The sequence below is a fragment of the Castor canadensis genome, chromosome 13 (genome assembly GCF_047511655.1).
Source record: "Castor canadensis chromosome 13, mCasCan1.hap1v2, whole genome shotgun sequence".
NCBI lineage: Eukaryota > Metazoa > Chordata > Mammalia > Rodentia > Castoridae > Castor > Castor canadensis.
Genome location: NC_133398.1, coordinates 6,917,111 through 6,935,157, shown reverse-complemented (window position 1 = coordinate 6,935,157; position 18,047 = coordinate 6,917,111).

The window sequence follows — 18,047 nt, the reverse complement described above, 5'->3', positions numbered from 1 at the left end:
CAGGAAATTGGTCCGCGTCGAACAGCGCCTTTCCGAGAATGAAGTCATCTGGTCCTTTTACTATTATTATTATTATTATTATTATTATTATTTTGTTGCCTTTCTCCTTCAACACGAGTGGCCGGGCCTCTGCAGCCCCGCTCCCCGCGGAGGGCTGGGCAGCCGGGAGGAAGGGGCGAGCAAGGGGACCGCGAGGCCCGGGCGCCCCCCCGCACGCGCGCCCGCCCGGCGAACAATAACAGTAAATAACGCTCCCTTGTCAACGTAATAAAAACGGAAACGGTTACAATGTTTTTTAATAAGCGTCCCCCATCAATCTGCCTCCTTGCCGGCCGTGGGCACCGGGGAGGCCGGGGAAGGATGGGGGGCGCAGGGCGCGGCGCACGGGGTCCGGGCGCAGGAGGAGGACGCCGGTGGGGGGCGGGGGGAGGAGGGAGAGGGGGAAACATCAAGTGAGAGACGAGGGGGCGCGAGCAGCCGGGGTCACGCGCGCCAGCCGAGCCGGGAAGCGGCTGCGGTGAGTAACACCGTTGCCATGGCGACGTGGCCGCGAGGAACAGGAAGCGGCAGAAATAGCAGCCGCCGCGGCCCGGCCCCTCCCCCCCGCGAGCCCGTTACCACGGCGACCGGGCCCGAGCGAGGCTGCGCGGGCGGCCGCGGCCTCCTGCGCCTGGCTCGCGCATGCGCAGCGTCCGGGTCCCCTCGCGGGCGTCGTTTGGGGCGCGGCGTTGCAGTCCCCCACCCCCCGGTGCCACCCCGGGCCACCCGGACCCCCAGACCTTCCTGGCAGGCTGCTTGGGTGGCTAGGGGGAACGAAAACAGCAAAAGTGCCCATTGTTTGCCTTTGGAAAGCGGCCCCGCCTTTGTTTCTGGCGGAATCCTTGCTTTCCAGGCGCTGAAGGTGGGAAGGGGGAGGGACATCGGCTCCGTGGTCCCCAACGTTTTCTGAGCTACAAACCCTGTGTTGAGCTCGGGGACGCTGAGCTGGGCCCGGCCGTCTTCCCAGGCCCAGCCTGGTACTTGCCTCCTCAGCTGATGCCTGAGGCTCCTCGAGTCTGCATGGCCCTTTCCCAGATGTGACCAGCAAAAAGCAGAGGGAGACCAGAAATCCTGTCACCCGCTAAGTCCCCTCGTGCACCAGAAAATAAAGGTCTTGCTCCCCAAAAAAGTTGATGTAAACCAAATCTGCCTCCCAACGACTTGTGTATGGGGAAGGCGGCAGCAGTGCTGTGTGTGTGTGTGTGTGTGTGTGTGTGTCGTTTGTGGAGATTTGGTTTGGTTTGGTTTGTTTTTAATAAGGGTCAGAGGTCTGGGTTTCTATGGGGAAGGGGGAAGGGTCACCTCTGATGGCCAGGCCAGGAGGTCCCAGGAGGATGGGTCACGGGGCCTCTGCTGCTGGCTGAGGGCAGAAGCCAGAGCCGCCCCATCTGGCAGCGTTCCCGGCAAGCAGGCAGGCAGGCTCTGTGGCTGTTCCCTAGGGTGCAGCTCCAGAGACAACCAAGGACTGAGGACCTCTCTCTGAGGCAGGACAGCTGTCACTTCCCGGCTCTAGCCCTGCCACGCTGGCCAAGAGTAGCAAGCAGAGCTGCAGCTCTCGGGGGCTTTTTGATGGAAGGGAGGCTTTGTGTTTTGTGCAGGGCGGGCTGAGACTTGCAGCCTCCAGGCTGGCGTGGTTCCCGTGTGCTTTGCTTGAGAGGGGGACCTTGACTGCTCCAGTCTTCTCCTACTAGCCAGCCCATCCTCCCAAGGCCTTGTGCAGGCCACACGCACCCCAGGCTGAGCACCCATGTGAAGGAGAGGGACAGGGGCCCAGGGTGGGGTGGAGAGGGAGAAGCACCCCCGCCCGGAGGAGCAGCTGCTTTGGTGTCCAGAAAACTTCAGGTGCACTATGGAGGTCTTGGTGCCGTGTTTCTTTCCTTCTTGAAGGGCAACATGAGCAACTGTCATAATGCAAAGAAGCCCCCTTGTCCAGGAGGCAGGAGCAGGTGTTGAGGATGGGGTTTCCTGCAGGGCACGGACAGGGCAGTGCCCACTTAGTGCTTGCAATGGGCTTTCAAGGGAGCACCAAAGCTCTTATCATCGGGCTCCTGAACATGGCAGGTATTATCAGAGCTGGAGGGAGTTGACCATTGTCTCCTGTGTGACTCAGGGTTGCTTCCTTGGGGCCCTGAGACTCGGGCTGACTGGAGTCAGCAGAAGCAGAGTTAGCCATAGGATCTGCCACTACCCCCTGTGGGACTGAGACAGGTCACTCATCTTCCTTGGGCCTCGGTCTTCCCATCTCGCAAATGGGAACAATCCCAGCAGCCATGTTGTGCACTGCCCCTGCCCCCTCTGTGCCAGGCACTGCACCGAGGTTGTATATTTAGCTAATTTCACTCTTAAAACAACCCAGAGACCCAAATAACCACGACAAACCTGATTTCACAGATAAAAGGACGGAGCCTCAGAGAAGTAAAGTCACTCGCTGAAATGTGCTAGAAGGCGGTATGGGCGTCTGTCGCGCACACTGGAGAAAGTGCATCATGCCTTTCTTGCTCCTGTTCAGACCTGCCCTTTTGGTGGCTGAGTTCCTAGCCTTTCCCTTGTACTGAGTCCTGGGGGCCAACCATTAGGGCCATTCAGAGCTGCCAGAGCCCAGCTGTCAGCGGGAGCTACTGGGGTGTGGGGGAGTATGTGGGTCCCTTGCAGCTCCTGTGGTCTACCTGGCTGCACACAGCCCTGCCATCTCCCTGTCCCTTCCTGCCATTGGCATCAAAGTGTTGGGGTCCCTAATACTTTCATGGATGGTGGATGCCTGGTATCCAGATGGTACCATGAATTCCACTGGGAGACATAAATGAGCCTTATTATTCCAGGCTCCCTCCTCTCCGCTGTGCTGTCACCTGGAGGACGAGCCAGTGGGAGAAGTCCCTCCAGCCCTGGCCACTCACCCGGGCTTTGTTCCCATTCAGTAGCAGGGTGGGAGGTTGCTGAACTGTGGTGCCCAGTGCCCTGGCACTGTCTGGCTGTGTGGCTGTGACCAAGCCCTCATCTCTTTGCATCCCTTATCCAAAAAATAGGAGGTCACAGTGCCTGCTGTCCCACAAAGAAGATGGGAGCTGGCTGATATGTGGGAGTGTCAGTTGGGTTTGGCCCCCAGGGGGTCCTCCAAGTCCTTTGTCACTGGTTAGGAGAAGCTGTTTGACTTTTAATGGATTAGCTCAGTGAATCCTCCCAGAAACACATTGTCACCCTCTTTTTACCTGAGACAAGCTGTGACTCAGAGAAGCTAAGTGAGTTGCCCAGAGCCACACAGCCAATTAGCAGAGGAGCTGGGATTAAACCTGGCAGGCCAGAATAGCCTAAAGACATCTCCTTAACCCTGGGGTCCTGGCCCTCCCTCCTAAGCATCTCTGAGGCTCTCTGCTGAGGTCTGCAGTGACAGCGACATCATTAGTCCTGCCCAGAGCTGCTCTGTAACCCAGGTCAGTAAGATGCTGGGCGAATAGCTCCTTAATAAAGCCTGGGAGGCGGCTGTGGGCTGGGGGTCCAGGAGCCACACATGCTGTTAATGAAAGTGTTGGGGTCGGGGCGCTGTGCATAAGCCACCTGCTCATCTCAGACTCAGTCTTCCTGCCCTCTGTGGTTCAGTCACTGGACCCCTCCCTCTGGGTCTGGGGACAGTCACCTCTCCCTCACTGTATTCAGTGCATCTTCCCTCCCTCCCTCCCTCTCATGCAGGGTTTAAGAGCACCCCTCTTGGGCCCGGGGTTCCCTGACAAATGCTCTGGAGAGGACAGGTCGTGTTAGGGGCCCAGAGACCAGGTTCTGCAGACCTGCTCAGCCAAGCTTGCTAGGTCACCTTGGGCAGGTCACAGCTCCTCTGGGCCAGTCTCTTCTGTACAAAGAAGGCTCTCTTCATTGGTTCAGGATGCTGTAACAAAATACCTTAGACTGGTCATTTCTAACCCACACATGTATTTATCACATATCTGAGGGCTGGGAAGTCCAAGATCAAGGCGCCAGCAGACTCGGTGTCTGGTGCGTGCCTGTTTTTCAGAGGTAGTGCTTACCACACATCCGCGGGTGGTGGCACGGGTAACAAGCCCCCTAAGGGCACTTCTTTTTTGGTTTATTTTGAGACAAGTTCCCCCTATGTAGCCAGGGATGGCCTTGAACCCTCAATCCTGCTTCTGTCTTCCAAGTGCTGGGATCCTAGGCTGGCACTGTCTCCTCAGATGTCTTTTGCGTTACATTAGTGGATATTAATTATGCAGAGGAATGGGTGTCTGTTTGACCCCAGGCCTCTTATCAGGGCCCTAATCCATTCATGAGGGCGGACCCTCAGGACCTAGTCACCTCCCAAAGGCCACTTCTTACTGCCACCACATTTGAGATGATGATTTAGCATAAGAATGTGGGAGATGACTTCAGATCAGAGCAAAGGGACCAGTTGGGGGTGTCCCCTCATCTGCAGTCCTAGAGTTCCAGCAGGGTAAATGAGTTTCCACACAACCCTAACGGCCCTCCCAAGAACCCCCCTGGCCCCGTCCCCAGGATCTGCCCCTTGGCCATTCAGAGGCTGAGACCTGCTCTGGCCTGCTCAGCCCACACACCAAACAGGAGGCTGAGACTGGGCCCGGCCAAGGAGGGGGCCAGGGAGGGGCGGTGCAGTGGACTTGAGGGTCTGTCATGGAACCCTAGGAGATGCCACCCCAGAGTGTCAGATGAGGTGCCTTGGAGACTTGGGACATGGCGAGTGTTGGTGACCGTACTGTGGTGATTGCTGTAGTGGTACTGCACGGCCAGGAAAGCTGGCCTTGGAGGCTCCAGTCATTCAATGGTTATCTTATCGTCCGTGATACCAGCCACTTAGCACAAGTTTACCACTGTGACCCGTGCCAGCGGTTGGGGCAGAGGCTAGTGAAGACTAGATCCTGCAGTTTAAGGGGGTGGTGGACAAATGCACTCTGTTGCCAGCTTCACAGTTGGCAGAGGCCGCGTTGAGAAGGATTCTGAGGTTGCACGTAGGCTTTAAGAGAGCCAGTGCTGTGATCCAGGAGTGATGGCTGCCAGTGTACCCCTCCCCCGCTGCTGCCGCTGAGCAAGGCAGGGCAGAGGGACGACGACGGCCAATGCTGGGTCGAGGGAGGGGCGCAGACCCCTGACAGGTGCTGGAACCAGGAGCAGTGGGTCAGGGTGGAAGATTCTGCCCAATGTTCCAGAAATGGCAGCTCTCCCCACTCCCAAGGCCTGGGGATCATGGACCCAAAACTGGACCAGCCACATGTCCCAGGCAGTGGCAGCAAGTCTGCCCCAAGCCTGACTGGGATCTTGGGGTACCAAGACCATGCTTCCCACCTGCCCCCTTAAAAGTCCCTTGTGAGGTATATTGTAAGCACTTTTATAAATGTCACAATGTACCCCCCCACAACAATATGATAAAAAAAAATTTAATTAAAAAAAAAACTGAAAATGGTGATAGATGAAAAAAAAATTCCGTTGTGGCTCCCAGTGCCCTAACCGGGTCATCCACACTTCTTAGAGGCAGCTCACGCTGGTAGGTGAGAGGGGGGAGCCCAGGTCCAAGTGTAGGTCTCAGCCTGGCTGATATCAGCTGTGTGACTACCAGAGGCTTGGTTAACCTCTCTGAGCCTTATGGGATTGTTGGAGAATTTGGTGAGCTAATGCCTCAGAGGGGTTTAGCAGGTGCTGACTACATTGTAACCGTTCAGTAACAGAGTGGCTACTGTTAGCTTCACTATGACTGATTCTAGGACTGGGCAGAAGTCCCCACCTGGGTCTTCTGTCTTTCCAGCTCCAGCTCCACCCTAGGTGACTGACTACTCCAAGCTGCTCTCTGTTCCCACAATGCAACACACCTTGTTTTTTTCAGGCCACTGGGCCTTTGCTTGTGCTCTGTCCTCCCTCCAGGAATGTCCTTCCCCATCTCAGGGTTTTCAGACCTCAGTGCTTGTCAGATCCCCTGGGATCTGCCCTCCTGGCAAGTTCCTCACATCCTCTGGGCCCCCCCCGCCCGGCACACTAACCTCTCCTCTCCATTTCTCGTTCCTCCCCCTCAAGGAAAAACAGGACTGTGCCGGAGCTCAGCATGAGGGGAGGGACCCCACAGCCACCTGCCTGGCTCCCCTCTGCTTCTCCTGGCCTGTCCCAGCCTCCAGTCTAGCCTGGGGGTTGGGGGAGTGGCAGATGGCAGCAGGCCCCAGGTCCGATGAGAATTGCAGGGGTCTGGGGGCCCTCTGGTACCTTTTCAGCCATCTGTAGTTCAGGGGCTCCCGAGGGCCAGGGCTCTGTGCCAGCCTGTGAGCCAGTCTTCCAGGAGAGGAGACGCAAAGTCTTGGGCTTTGATCTCAAGAAAATGGAAAAACTTGGCTCTTGAAGACAGGAGATTGCTGCAATTAAGATGTGGGTGGGCTGTGTGACCTTGGGCAAGTCGTCTAACCTCTTTGAGCACTATGGTGCCAGTGAGGATTTAGCGAGTGACAATAGTGTACGGCAGCAGGCTGCTTGGCCCAGGCCTAACCCCCAGTCAAGGGCTTGTGTTAGGACTCAGATAATCCTCACTGCAAATGAATGTAGCCCATGCTACGTGATTTTAAATAGACATGGCAGTGGTACCCTATCCACTTCAGGTGCCGCTTCGGGCGCAGGGCCTGGTGGTGACAGGCCTTCCTGAAGCCCTTCTTTTCCACGGACTCAGGGAAAGACTTGGGGAAGTCTTGCCCTGAGTGCTGGCAAGCCAGGCAGACCTGGTCTCAGGCCTGGGTGTCCCAGGGAGGGGTGGTGTCTCCTGACTGATGAGCAGCTCCCTCAGCTGGGTCCCCCAGCCACCCCTTCCTCCCCCTGCCCCTGGGGGCTCCTCCACTGCCCCTCTGCGGGAGGGGCCGTGCATTCTCTGGGCCATGTTCCCTGGCAGCTCTGAAAATTAATTGCCCTTTAATGTGGCATAGTATTTATTTTAATTAGCAGGAAATTGACCAATTTCTTAATAAAGGCTTTGTGGAGGCTCTGAATTTGGGGTTGGCAGTGTATGTATGTGCTGGGGGGACCAGACAGGAATGACACCCACAGTTAAGAGGGGACCTCAGGCATCACAGAATTCTGCCATCCCTTCCTGGGGGGTGAGATGGACAGAGGGCAGGGACGGAGGGGAGGAGCCGGGATCAAAGTCAGGGGCAGCTGGAGCTGCAGATTCTGGCCAGGGGACGCACAGAGGATCAGTGCCCAGACAGGTCTGCCTTTGGCCTGGCTCTGTTGGGTGCCTGGTCGCCTCCATGGCTGTGTGCCTGGAGTTCCTGATGCCCTCTGCCCTGGAGGAAGGTGCAGGGGAGGCCGGGACCTCCTGACCCCTTTTCCTTCCACCACCCCCAGCAGCATCAGTGCGGCAAGGAGCGGTGGACACTGAGACTGGAGGGCCAGTGCCTTGTCCATGCTCCCAGGCGGCCCTCCTCGTCCTTCAGGGCTGACTTCCATGCGCTGCCTCAGCGGGCTGCCTCGTTCCTGGGGAGCTCTTAGCCTCCTCTGCACCTGGCCTCCCTGCCTCTCTTTCAGCAGCCTATAGCAATGCGGCTGAGCCTCTCTGTGCCTCTCTGTCGCCACTGTCTGCTCCCTCCCTGGAATGTTTGTCCCCTGAGGACAGATGGGGTCATGAGCTTGCCATCAGGCTGGAGTAGGCAGAAGGACCTGTCACACACATGTGGAATGAGTGAGCAAACAAGTGAGCGATGGAGGCTAAATTGAAGGAGGGGAGGCCTGTGACACCTATTGAAGAGCCCGTCACCCTGCTGCCCTGGGGTCTTGCAGGCTTTGGCTGCCCTGGGTCCAGACACCTCCTCGGACACGGGCTGGAGAAGGCATGTCAGGACCTGCCAGCGCGTGCATCCTTCTGCCTTTTCTTCCTGAGGGCCCCAGCCTTCTCCTCCATGGATGGTGGGTACCACATCATGAAGTAGGTACAGTGTTCCCATTTTACAGACAACACAACTGAGGCACAGGGAGGACAAGTGACCACTTATTCCAAAGGAGGTTGAGACATGTACTTGCCCAGCGCCGCATCCACCGTGACATCCAACCGGTGTTGCTCATGAACAAATGTAAACGTCTCTGCTTTTTCTCCCCAGCCTGTCTTCCTACCCTTCAAGACCCAGCTCTTCCAAGGCCCCTCAGGGCCTCAGGCAGATGGAAGACCCAGTCAGATGAAGGCAGAGGCCCTGCCAGGCACTGAGCTTCTGTTCTGGGCTCACTCACATTTATTGAGCACCTAAATGCTCAGAGAGCCCCTGTTAGGAGGGAGTGGCCAACAGGTAAGCTGGCCACCTTGGCTTAGTGGCCATCTGCCCTGGCAACCATCCACAGGAGGGGTTCATCCTTCAGGCAGAAGTGACATCCAAGCTGAGGTCGGAAGTGGAGGCAGGTGGGGGACAGCCCTGGTGAGACCACTGGTCCTTGGGTGTCGTCCTCTCTTTTGAGGACTGAGAATGGCCTCAAGTGGCAGGACCCAGGGATAGGCAGAGGTGTACAGTGGGGCTTGTGTCCTCACTCACTCCATAAGTCCCCCTGCTAGGTGGCAGGTGCCAACAGGGGTGAGCAAAAGAGGTCTGGCCTCTGCCCTCCTAGTGGAGGCACATCGGCCAAGTGAGCAAATGAATAAGCAAGGGCACCACACGATATGCAGAGTGAATGGAACTCATGGGTCTGGGAGGTGGGGGTGTGGAAGCTGCAGCCAGGAGTTGGGACTCTCTCCTGAGGGAGGTGGGAGCCATGAAAGGCTCTGGAGCAGGGGAATGGTGTGGTTGGAGGGTGTTTAGATGCCGTTGATGGAGGAGGAGGAAAGAACCAAAGACTATGAACTGATGGTGCATCAGGTGAGAGATGGCAGCTGAGTCAGGGCAGTGGCTTTGGGGACAAAGAAGAGGCTGGAGGTGAAAACTCCCTAGGAGGCAGAGGGTAGGACTTGATGACAGAGACTGTGGAGGGTGGGGAGGTGGAGAGATGAGGCTAAAACCCGGATTTCTGGACAGAGCCTTGGGGTGGCAACAGGGCAGGACCCGGGCAGGTGGGGAGCTCAGCTTGTGTCAGGTGTCTGGGACAAACTCATTGGAAGGTCCAGTCACCAGAGGTGACAGTGTCCAAGACAGCAGAGAGGTGGAGGACTGAAGTGTGACCTCCAGCCATGGACTATAGCCACCAAGTGTCCTTCCTGATTTGCGATTCCCTAAGTCCTTCCTTTGAGGCATCCCTGGCTCATCTCAGGACAGGCAGTGCAGAACATTCTAGAACCTTGCAGACTTTTCCATTTTCCTTCTGTCCTTGCCTCCCACATTTATCCTATTGGGACTGTGAATCAAAGGCCCCCACTTAAAGAAGGGCAGACAGAGGCTGTTTCTCAGGATTGGGGGTCCCTGACTGGCTTGTCCTCTGCTCAGCTTTTAGGACCACTGTCATCTTGGTCACCTTCTGTGCCCTGGCCTTCCCTTCACCATCCACTCCTGACCCAGTTAGAAGCTGTGCTTGAGGTGGGGACCGTGGGGTCTCGAACCGTGGTGATCTGGGTGTCGATCCCCGGCCCCTGCCTCTCTCAGAGGGGTGGAGGCCCCCATCCCCCAGGGCACCAGCTCTGTGTCAATGTGTCCCCGCCACTGGGGCTGGGCAGACACCCAACTGGGCTCTGTTGCTGAGCCCTGCAGACATGGAGAAAGGATGTGTGTGTGTGTGTGTGTGTGTGTGTGTGTGTGTGAGAGAGAGAGAGAGAGAGAGAGAGAGAGAGAGAGACAGAGAGAGAGAGAGAGAGAGAGAGAGAGAGAGCAGAGCCAGCCTGAAACCTAATTGTCCGCTGTCTAATCTGTCAGCCCGAGGACAGCTCGCCGAGCCCCTCCCGGTGGGCTGATAAATGCCGGCTGGGCCCCCTGTGCGCCAGAGCTGCCTTAATTGGTATCCAGACGTGCCTGGACTCCATCGCCAGGCCCTGCCTTCCTCCCCTGCCACCTTCTCCCCCCCGCAGTAGGCCTGCAGCCCCCCACCCCCCGCCAGGCTCACCTGCTGCCCGGCCACCCTGGGGAGCAGCAGCAGCTGCAGCCACAGCCCCGCAGGAGGCCTGAGACCCACTACTGCAGCCCTGTTCACAGGGCCCCTACTATGTGCCAGCCCATGCCAGGGAAACCCTCTGCCGGTGGTCCCCTCCTGACAGCCTGTGAGGCCGGGGTCCCCCACCTCCCAGGCAGCCCCCCAGAGCTCCTGCACAGTAAGCAGGACAAATTCAGGCCCGCTGGGTTCATTCCTACACAAATGGCCTGCTAGGGTTAAAGGTGAGTGTTGGAAAGTTCAGAGAGGTTTGGTAACCTGCCTAAGACCACACAGAAAAGGAGGGAGAGCAAGGTGACCCTCAAAATAGTGGCACTTGGTTCTCAGCGTCATGTGTGTCTAAATCATGGAGGGTGTGCATTAGAACCCAACCCCCGTTCCCTGAATGGGACTGTCCTGTTTCCAAATGGCCATCAAGTTCCCTCCAGGCGAGGGGCTGCTGCAGACCAGGTGTGTTGTTTTTGATGCTGTGAGACGGGCAGAGCGGGAGGGACAGGGATGATGACCTGCTCGTTCCTTCACTTGTTCACTCATTCATTCACTCGTTCATTGGTTCATTCACTTGTTTGCTCGCTTGTTCACTCACTCGCTCACTCCGACAGGACTTACTGAGCAGTTCCTTCCCGCAGGGCCTCAGCTGGCAGGACTGGCTACATGATTTTGGTTTTTTCATAGTAATGGGTTTGCTCTCAGGACCCCGCATCTGCTAGGCAGGTGCTCTCCCACTTGAGCCATACTCTCAGCACCTTTTGCTTTCTGTTTGTTTTTCAGATAAGGTATCCCGCTAACTTTGCCTGGGCCAACTTCAGACTTCAGTCCTCCTACCTCCGCCTCTGGAGTAGCTTGGATTATAGACATGCACCACCACCACCAGACCTGTCTATATGATTTTGGGGGCCCTATGCAAAAGAAAAATTGGGCGAGCCCTTGTCCAAAAAAGTTACTGAGAATTTCCAGATGACCGCAACAGAGACTCAGCCCAAAATGGGGCATGGTGACAGCACAGGTTGTGTGCTCTAAAGCCAGCCTGTGGCTGGGGACTGTGCAGGGGAGTCAGCAAGACCAACAAAACCTGATCCCAGTCTGGGCCCGAGCTCTTACCTGGAGAGTTGAAATTAGTGAAAGTTCTGAAAAGACCCCGTTCTGTTCAGATGGTGGTCAAACCTGACCTCAGCTGACAGTTACCTGTTTGTGACTTTATTTCTTCCTCTGGATGCGGACATTTGTACATCTCACTACAAAATTAATGCGTTTGATTCTGGGGGCCGCCTGGACCCTGCTGGGTGGTGCCTCATACATATTATATGCATGGCGTTAGTCTTCTGTTTTATTTATTGTATTTTATTTATTTTTGGCAGAGCTGGGGGTGGAGCCCAGGGTCTCTGGCGTTCAAGGCAAGAACTATACCATTGAGCTCATCCTGGCTCTCCTAAAAGGCCCAGGGACTCAAGAGGAATGAGGACCTGTGTCAATGCCTTGCACGGGGCAACCCCTGTGTACCCCACTGGATAATCATCACTGTGTACCCCTTTTTTTTTGCATCATCCAAAGAAGGAGTGGGGCGGGGTGAGGGTGTGACAGTGAGCCCTGGGGCTGGACTGCCACTTGGTTGGCTGGTGAAGGCTATTGTGAGTCAGAAAAGCCAGACCCCTGAGGGGCCGGGGAGGACCTGGGATATTTCAGTTTGTGTTGAAGAGACTGGGGAAGGTGTGAGGCCAAGTCACAGAGCAGTGGGGCTGGGGATGAACCTTGGGCCTCCTGCACACTAGGCGCTAGGCGAGGGCTCTATCTCCCCACCCCCCAGAGCCCAGGAGAAAACAGCTGTGTGGAGTATAAATGGAGCATATGTTAAAAAAAATAATAATTACAATAATACCAAAGAAGACAGTAAGAATAACCTGAGCCCCCTCCCCACCCCCACCAAGGAACCACCTTTGCTGCTTCCCACCCTCCTGTCAAGATTTCTCTAGACACCTCTTTTTTCCCCCAAAGATGGATGTGCACCACCCAGCTTTTTGCAGCTGGCTCCTTTCCCCTTCACTGAGCAACGGTGTGGCCATCGTAAACAGGGCCCTCACCAGCTCCAACAAGCCTGTCGCAGGGCTGGCTCTGAGTCACACACATCCCTCTGGGCACAGGCTGCCCTATTTCCTTAGGTCAAGAATGCAGACGTGAAACCTGGGTCCCGTGCAAGGTAGGCACATCCATCACCTGGGAGCTGCTGCCACGTTGCTCACATCACATCCCCCCTCTGCCCTGACCCCCGGTCTGACCCCCAACCTCTGAAGCTGGGTTCAAGGACCCCCTGGCTCTCAGGCCTCCAGGCCCCATCCTACCTGCCGAAATCACTGATCTGCAAGTCCCCAGATGCCCTGATTTACGTCTCTGCCCAAACTCTTCTCTGCTCCAGCCTCTGACTGCAAAGTGAGCTCGGTTTCTTTAAAAAGAAAGTGAAGTGCAAGTGAAGCCCGCCCGGACTTCCCGGGACAGGAAGATGTGGATGAGGCTCCCAGGAGAGGTCTGCCCTGAAACTCTGGAAAGTTCTGGAAGGAATAAACCATTTCTCTAACTGGCAGGCCAGAGCCTTTTCTCAGCTCCATTGTTGATTGGCTGCACGTTCTTCAGGAACTCTCATGCCAGTTGTTGGAGGTGCACAGCATCTTCATCAGAGGAAAGAATCACACTCAGAGACGGCATGCTACTTGCTCAAGGTCACACAGCCTGAGCTGCTGTTGGAATTCAGTGGTCAGATGCCAGGCAGACCTTCAGCTAATGTTCTGCACTGCGGTGTAAAGGCAGTCTGGGCCTTGAGTGGGGGGTCGAGGGTGAGGACAAGGCTGATATTCCACGAGGTGCTTGCAGCTGGTGAAGCCCAGCCTTACCTACGAAGAGAACCCCGGTTCCCTCTGCTGTTCCCCAGCTGTGATTTAACACCAGGATAGTGTGTGTGTGTGGGGGGGTCGGGGGTAGTGGGTCTCGCTCCGACAGCTACAGGACCCGCCAGCACGATGCACAGGTCCGTGGGTGGGCAGGACCACAGTGGCGGCACCATGCACTTTCCACGCGTGGACCTGGAACTTGCATTCCAGCCTGCATCACTGAAGTGAGCAGGAAATACAGCACAGGAGCTTTGCGTCTCACCCCGCCTGGAGCTGCTCTCCATGGGTCCCAGAGAAAGATGTTCCCTGGGTAGCAGGCAAGGTGATTTGGCTGGGCTCTCTGCCCTCTGTTCTCCGGGCTCCAGAGCAGAGTTCCTCTCCCATCTCATCAGGGCACTCGAGTGTAGCCCAGGTGCTTTTCCTCTCCCTCGTAGAGCCAGTTCCCAAGTGCGGCTTCTGCCCTCTTTCCCTTCTCCAGCCACCCCACAAAGATGGCAGGGCTCCCCAGGGGACCTAGACTCATCCATGAGTTCCTATTATCCCTGGCCATCTCCCTGTTTGCTGGAAGGAATATCCAGTAGGCTGTGTGGCTGTCCCCTACAGGGACCTGCCAGGCCCCCAGGGCCTTGGAGCAGATGTGTGCATACCGGCCACTGGCCAGGCTGTGAACTCAGCCCTCCCTGGGCTGGGAACTCGGTGTGCTCCAGGGCAGCACCTCTCCTCAGGGGATCTGGAATGCACTGTTCCTGTCCCCTGGGGAGCCTCAGCAAGGGGAGAAGTTGGGGTGGTGGCAGCAGGAGGCAGAGCAGGCTGAGGACAGAATGGCCTCCCAGTGCCAGGCTGGTCTGCCCCTGGGCGGCCACCCCCTCTGCCTCCCACCTGGAGCCGGGCTGCCTGTTCTCTCCTCTCTGCTCCTCTCCCCACTGAGCCTGGGGCTGAGGGACTCTGGGGCTCACCCCCAAAGACCAATGCAATTTCCAAAGAAAATCGGGGAACTGATAACAACAATGCCAGTTTTTAATTTTGCTAGGGAGGGATGGTCACAAAATTAGAACAAAACAAAACAAAAAACACACATTTAAAAAATCCCATCATCAGCTGAGCATGGTGGTGCATGCCTGTTATCCCAGCACTTGGGAGGTAGAGGCCAGGTTCAAAGCCAGCCCGGGCCAAAACAGAAAAGTCCCCCACTCATAGTTTAAGCAAATAAGAAGTTTCTGCGTGTGCACAATGTTGAGAGAGATACAAGGGCCTTCGTACAAGAGAGTTACCAAGGGTCTGGGCACCCCTGGCTTCCTTTCCACCTATCTTCATGTCTGGGGTCTCAGAGTTCTAAGATGGCTGCCCCACTCTGGGTATCACATCCACATTCCAGGCAGGAAGAAAAGGGGTGAGGTGGAGTATATTTTCCTTGAAATCTATGCCTCTTAATGTAGGGAGGAAACCCTTCCTCTCTATCTTCTGCCTTCATTTCACTGACCCCCATCTGGGTCAAATACCCACCCTAGCTGCAAGGGAAGCAGGGAGGCTGGGAGAGTGAGGTTTTGGGGGTTTTTTGTTTGCTTGTTTTTAAGTTTTCTGGATTCTACAATGACAGAGTAAAGCCATAGAGAGGGGCTTGGGATTTGTGTTTGAGAGACAGCATGAATAGTTTCCTGGGAAGTCAGCTATGTTCTAAGTCTCAGCAACCTTCACAGCCAGGAGCATCTCATACAACCTGGCTGTCCACCACAGGCAAATTCATTGCATTCTGCCCTGGTGGTGCGTGTGGAGCCCCAGTGCTGGGCTTTATCACTGTCTTGGTCTCAAGCACTCTTTTTACTCTCTAGACTGGCTCCCTTTCAGCTCCCAGGGCTGTCTCCCCTACTCTTGGGTCTCTGGATGGAAAAGCAGCTGCTGTTGACACCTGTCCTCTAAGAGGGACACCCAGGTGGAGTCACCAGACTAAACAGCAGACCCCAGTCACCAGGGATCTGCAGAATGAGTTCCCACTGTCAGTATTTGCATAGGACACAAGCTAATTAACATGTTCTTCATTGTTTATAAGAAATGCAAATTCAGCTGGGTGTCCTGTGTTTTTATTTGTTAAATCTGACCACCCAAGTCCCTGAGACTCACCAGCCTACAGCTAGGTAGAGTAAGTATGAGTCTCAAACTACCCTGGTGTGTGGCCTGGGTCGCATCCCTCCCTCCCTGAGTTTCAGGGTCCCCTCACCCTGGAGGTTCCTGCTCTAGACAGGGCCAGATCTTAGGGCCCTGATTTGTTCTTGGCCTAGCTTTGCTTAACTACTCATCGACCAAGAACTGAGCTGAGCACAATGGGCCCTGCTCTTGCTGGAGTGCGCAGAAATTGGCATGTTTATAGGTCAAACGATTAACAAAAAGCAAACATGGGGCCGGGGATGTAGCACAGAGGTAGAGTGAGTCCTTAGCATGCCAAGGCCTCGGTCCCATCCACAGCCCCCCAAAATAAAAAATGAATAAATAAACAGAACAAACAGGACTTCTGTGACATCTCTGCCTTTGGGGAGCAGAGTGGGGCAAAAGGAGCTTTGACTCCTGGACTATGCCTGTCCCAGCAAAGACACCTTGGACAAGTCATTTCCTCTTTTGGAGCCTCAGCTTTCTCACCTGCAGAATGGGTGTGGTTACTGTGAGGAGTCCCGCCAGAGGCAAGTGTACTGCTCACAGGCAGGATTCCAGTCCTCATTGTCCTTCTACTCTCGCTATCCACCCCCACACCTCTGCCCCCAGCCCAGGCAGTTCCCTGGGCTGACACAGGCTTTTTGGGAGAGACAACAGGGTTCCCTATATCTGCAAAGCTGGCCTTGAGGTCACCCACATTCCCTGTAGTCCCCTCCTCCTGTCACCCCAGGGCTTCTGCATCCCCAGGTGCCAGAAGGTCTCCCTCTGAGTCTCCTCCTCATCCCCAAAGATCTTCTGGAGGCAGGACCCACCTCTCTGCTGTCTACAACGGCTTGGGGTCCCCCAAGGCTTTGCCTCTGGCCCCTGCCAGTCCTCAGCTCCCTGGGAATTGAGTGTGACCACCTGGGCAGCGGGGCCACCTGGAGGCTATCATCTGTCCATCAGCAGTGTCTAGAGCTGTCTGAGCCCAGCCAGCCGGGGAGCTGAGGCAGCCCTGACACCATCCTCAGAGCAGAGGTGGCCCTCTCCGACTCCAAGGAGGGCTTTTTGTCTACCTCTCCTCCTGACTCACTGGAGCAGAGTGAGGGTCCTCCTTGCCCTTCTACCCCTGTGACAAGCTCTAACCTATGGTGGCACAGGTTAGTACCCGGGTCAAGGAGTTGGTGGGGCCACTCTGCTCTGTGATGCTGGAAGGAGCTGGGAGTCAAACCCTGCGAAGGTGGAGCATGAGCTGGCCTTGTGTGCATATGCCTGTGTGCATGCGTGTGTGCACACGTGCACGCTTATGTGACCATGTGCACACGTGCACGTGTGCCTGGGTGCGCACATACGCATGCATATGTGCCCATGTGCATGTTGCATGGTGCACGTGTGCGTGCGTGTGCGCATGCATGCGCCTGCGTATGTGCCCAAGTGCGTACGTGCACGTGCGCCTGAGTGCATGGTGCACGTGTGCGTGCGTGTGTGCATGCATGCTCCTGTGGCGTGAGTGTGCGTGCGCCCGCGGGCACGCGTGCAGGCGGCCGGGGATTTAAAGCCGCTTGGCGGCGGCGTGAGCGCTCCTGATAAACAGCCCGGGAGCGGCTGCGGCGGGAGCTGCGTATCAGAGCTTCTGGCAGGCGCGCAAGAAGCTGTCCCCGGCCCGCCAGCCGCTCTATCAGCCCACGGAGGGCGGGCGGGGGGAGGGGGAGAAGTATTTGCTTCAGCCCTTAATCACGGAATTTGAAATCCCAGCGAGTCGGTGCCATTTATTTTCCGAGGCTGTCAAGGCTGGTTTCAGCATTTAAAAGAAAGGAGGATAAAAACCATTTGCATTTCTCTTCCTCTCCCGCCGCCTTGCTCGCCCCCTCGCTCAGCTCCCCAGTCGGTGTGGGGAGAGGGGAAAGGCGCTGGGGGCGCCCGCGGGTAGGGGGCTGCGAAGGAGGAGATTCTGGGGGTGGGGGCCGAACCGGCCCAGGGAGGCACGGCAGGGAGGCTCCTCTGGGGTAGGGGTGCTGGGGGAATCTTGGGGCTCTCTCCCAACTCCAAGCTTTCACCCCCAGAAAGTACCCCAGGCCCCCAAATTTTCCCCAGCACCAGGGGACCCCCGGTCTAGGATGTGGGCATGGAAGGGAAAAAGGGCACCCCTGGCACAATCCCCGTACTGTGCAGATGGAAATACTGAGGCTGCAAACCAAGATCAGCGTGGCCAAGGTCACACAATGGCAGAACCAGGATAAGGAGGGAGCTCAGCACTGAGCAGGTGCCAAGGGGAGGGTCTCTGGACAGAGCTGGAACCCGTCCTGGAGGCCAAAGCCTTGCAATCAGACCAGAGGCTTTCCAGCTCTGTGACCTTGGCCCCTGTCCCCTCTGACCTTCAGATGGAGCCCTGCTGCCTCTTGAGGGAACCAGTGCTAAAAGAAGGGCCAAACGTGTGCATCTGCTTAGTTCTGGGGCCGAAACGCAGTGGGGAGGGGGTGGGAGGCAGTTTAGTCCCCCAGGATTCATCTGGCCACACACCCACCTTTTTAGCTGCTGTCCCCTTCCTCTTGGGAATGACTGGGGGCTCAGTGACCATAGGGTGCCGTCCCTGAAGAGGCTCTGTGGTTGAGACAGAGATCCAGGCTGCCACGGATTCTGCTTCCCAGGGCAGGCCAGAGGACTGAGTCTGGGAGTGACCGTCACTTCACTCATGAGCAGTCTGGGCAGAGCAAGGAGCCCTGGGAGGAGTCCCTACCCCCTTGTTGTCACCACTATGACTGTGCCCACTTGTCCCACCCTATAGACTCCAGGCTCCTCCTGGCCAGGACAATGTACAGTCCATTCCAGCATGCCCGTAGGTGAGGGGTGGGACCCATGCTGGGGAAGAGGGAAAGAAGATACCAGGAGAGGAAAAAGAAGTCCTGCCCTGTTGACTGACGAAGGCTCCTAATTTGTGAGGTCAGGAATTTTCTGTCCACA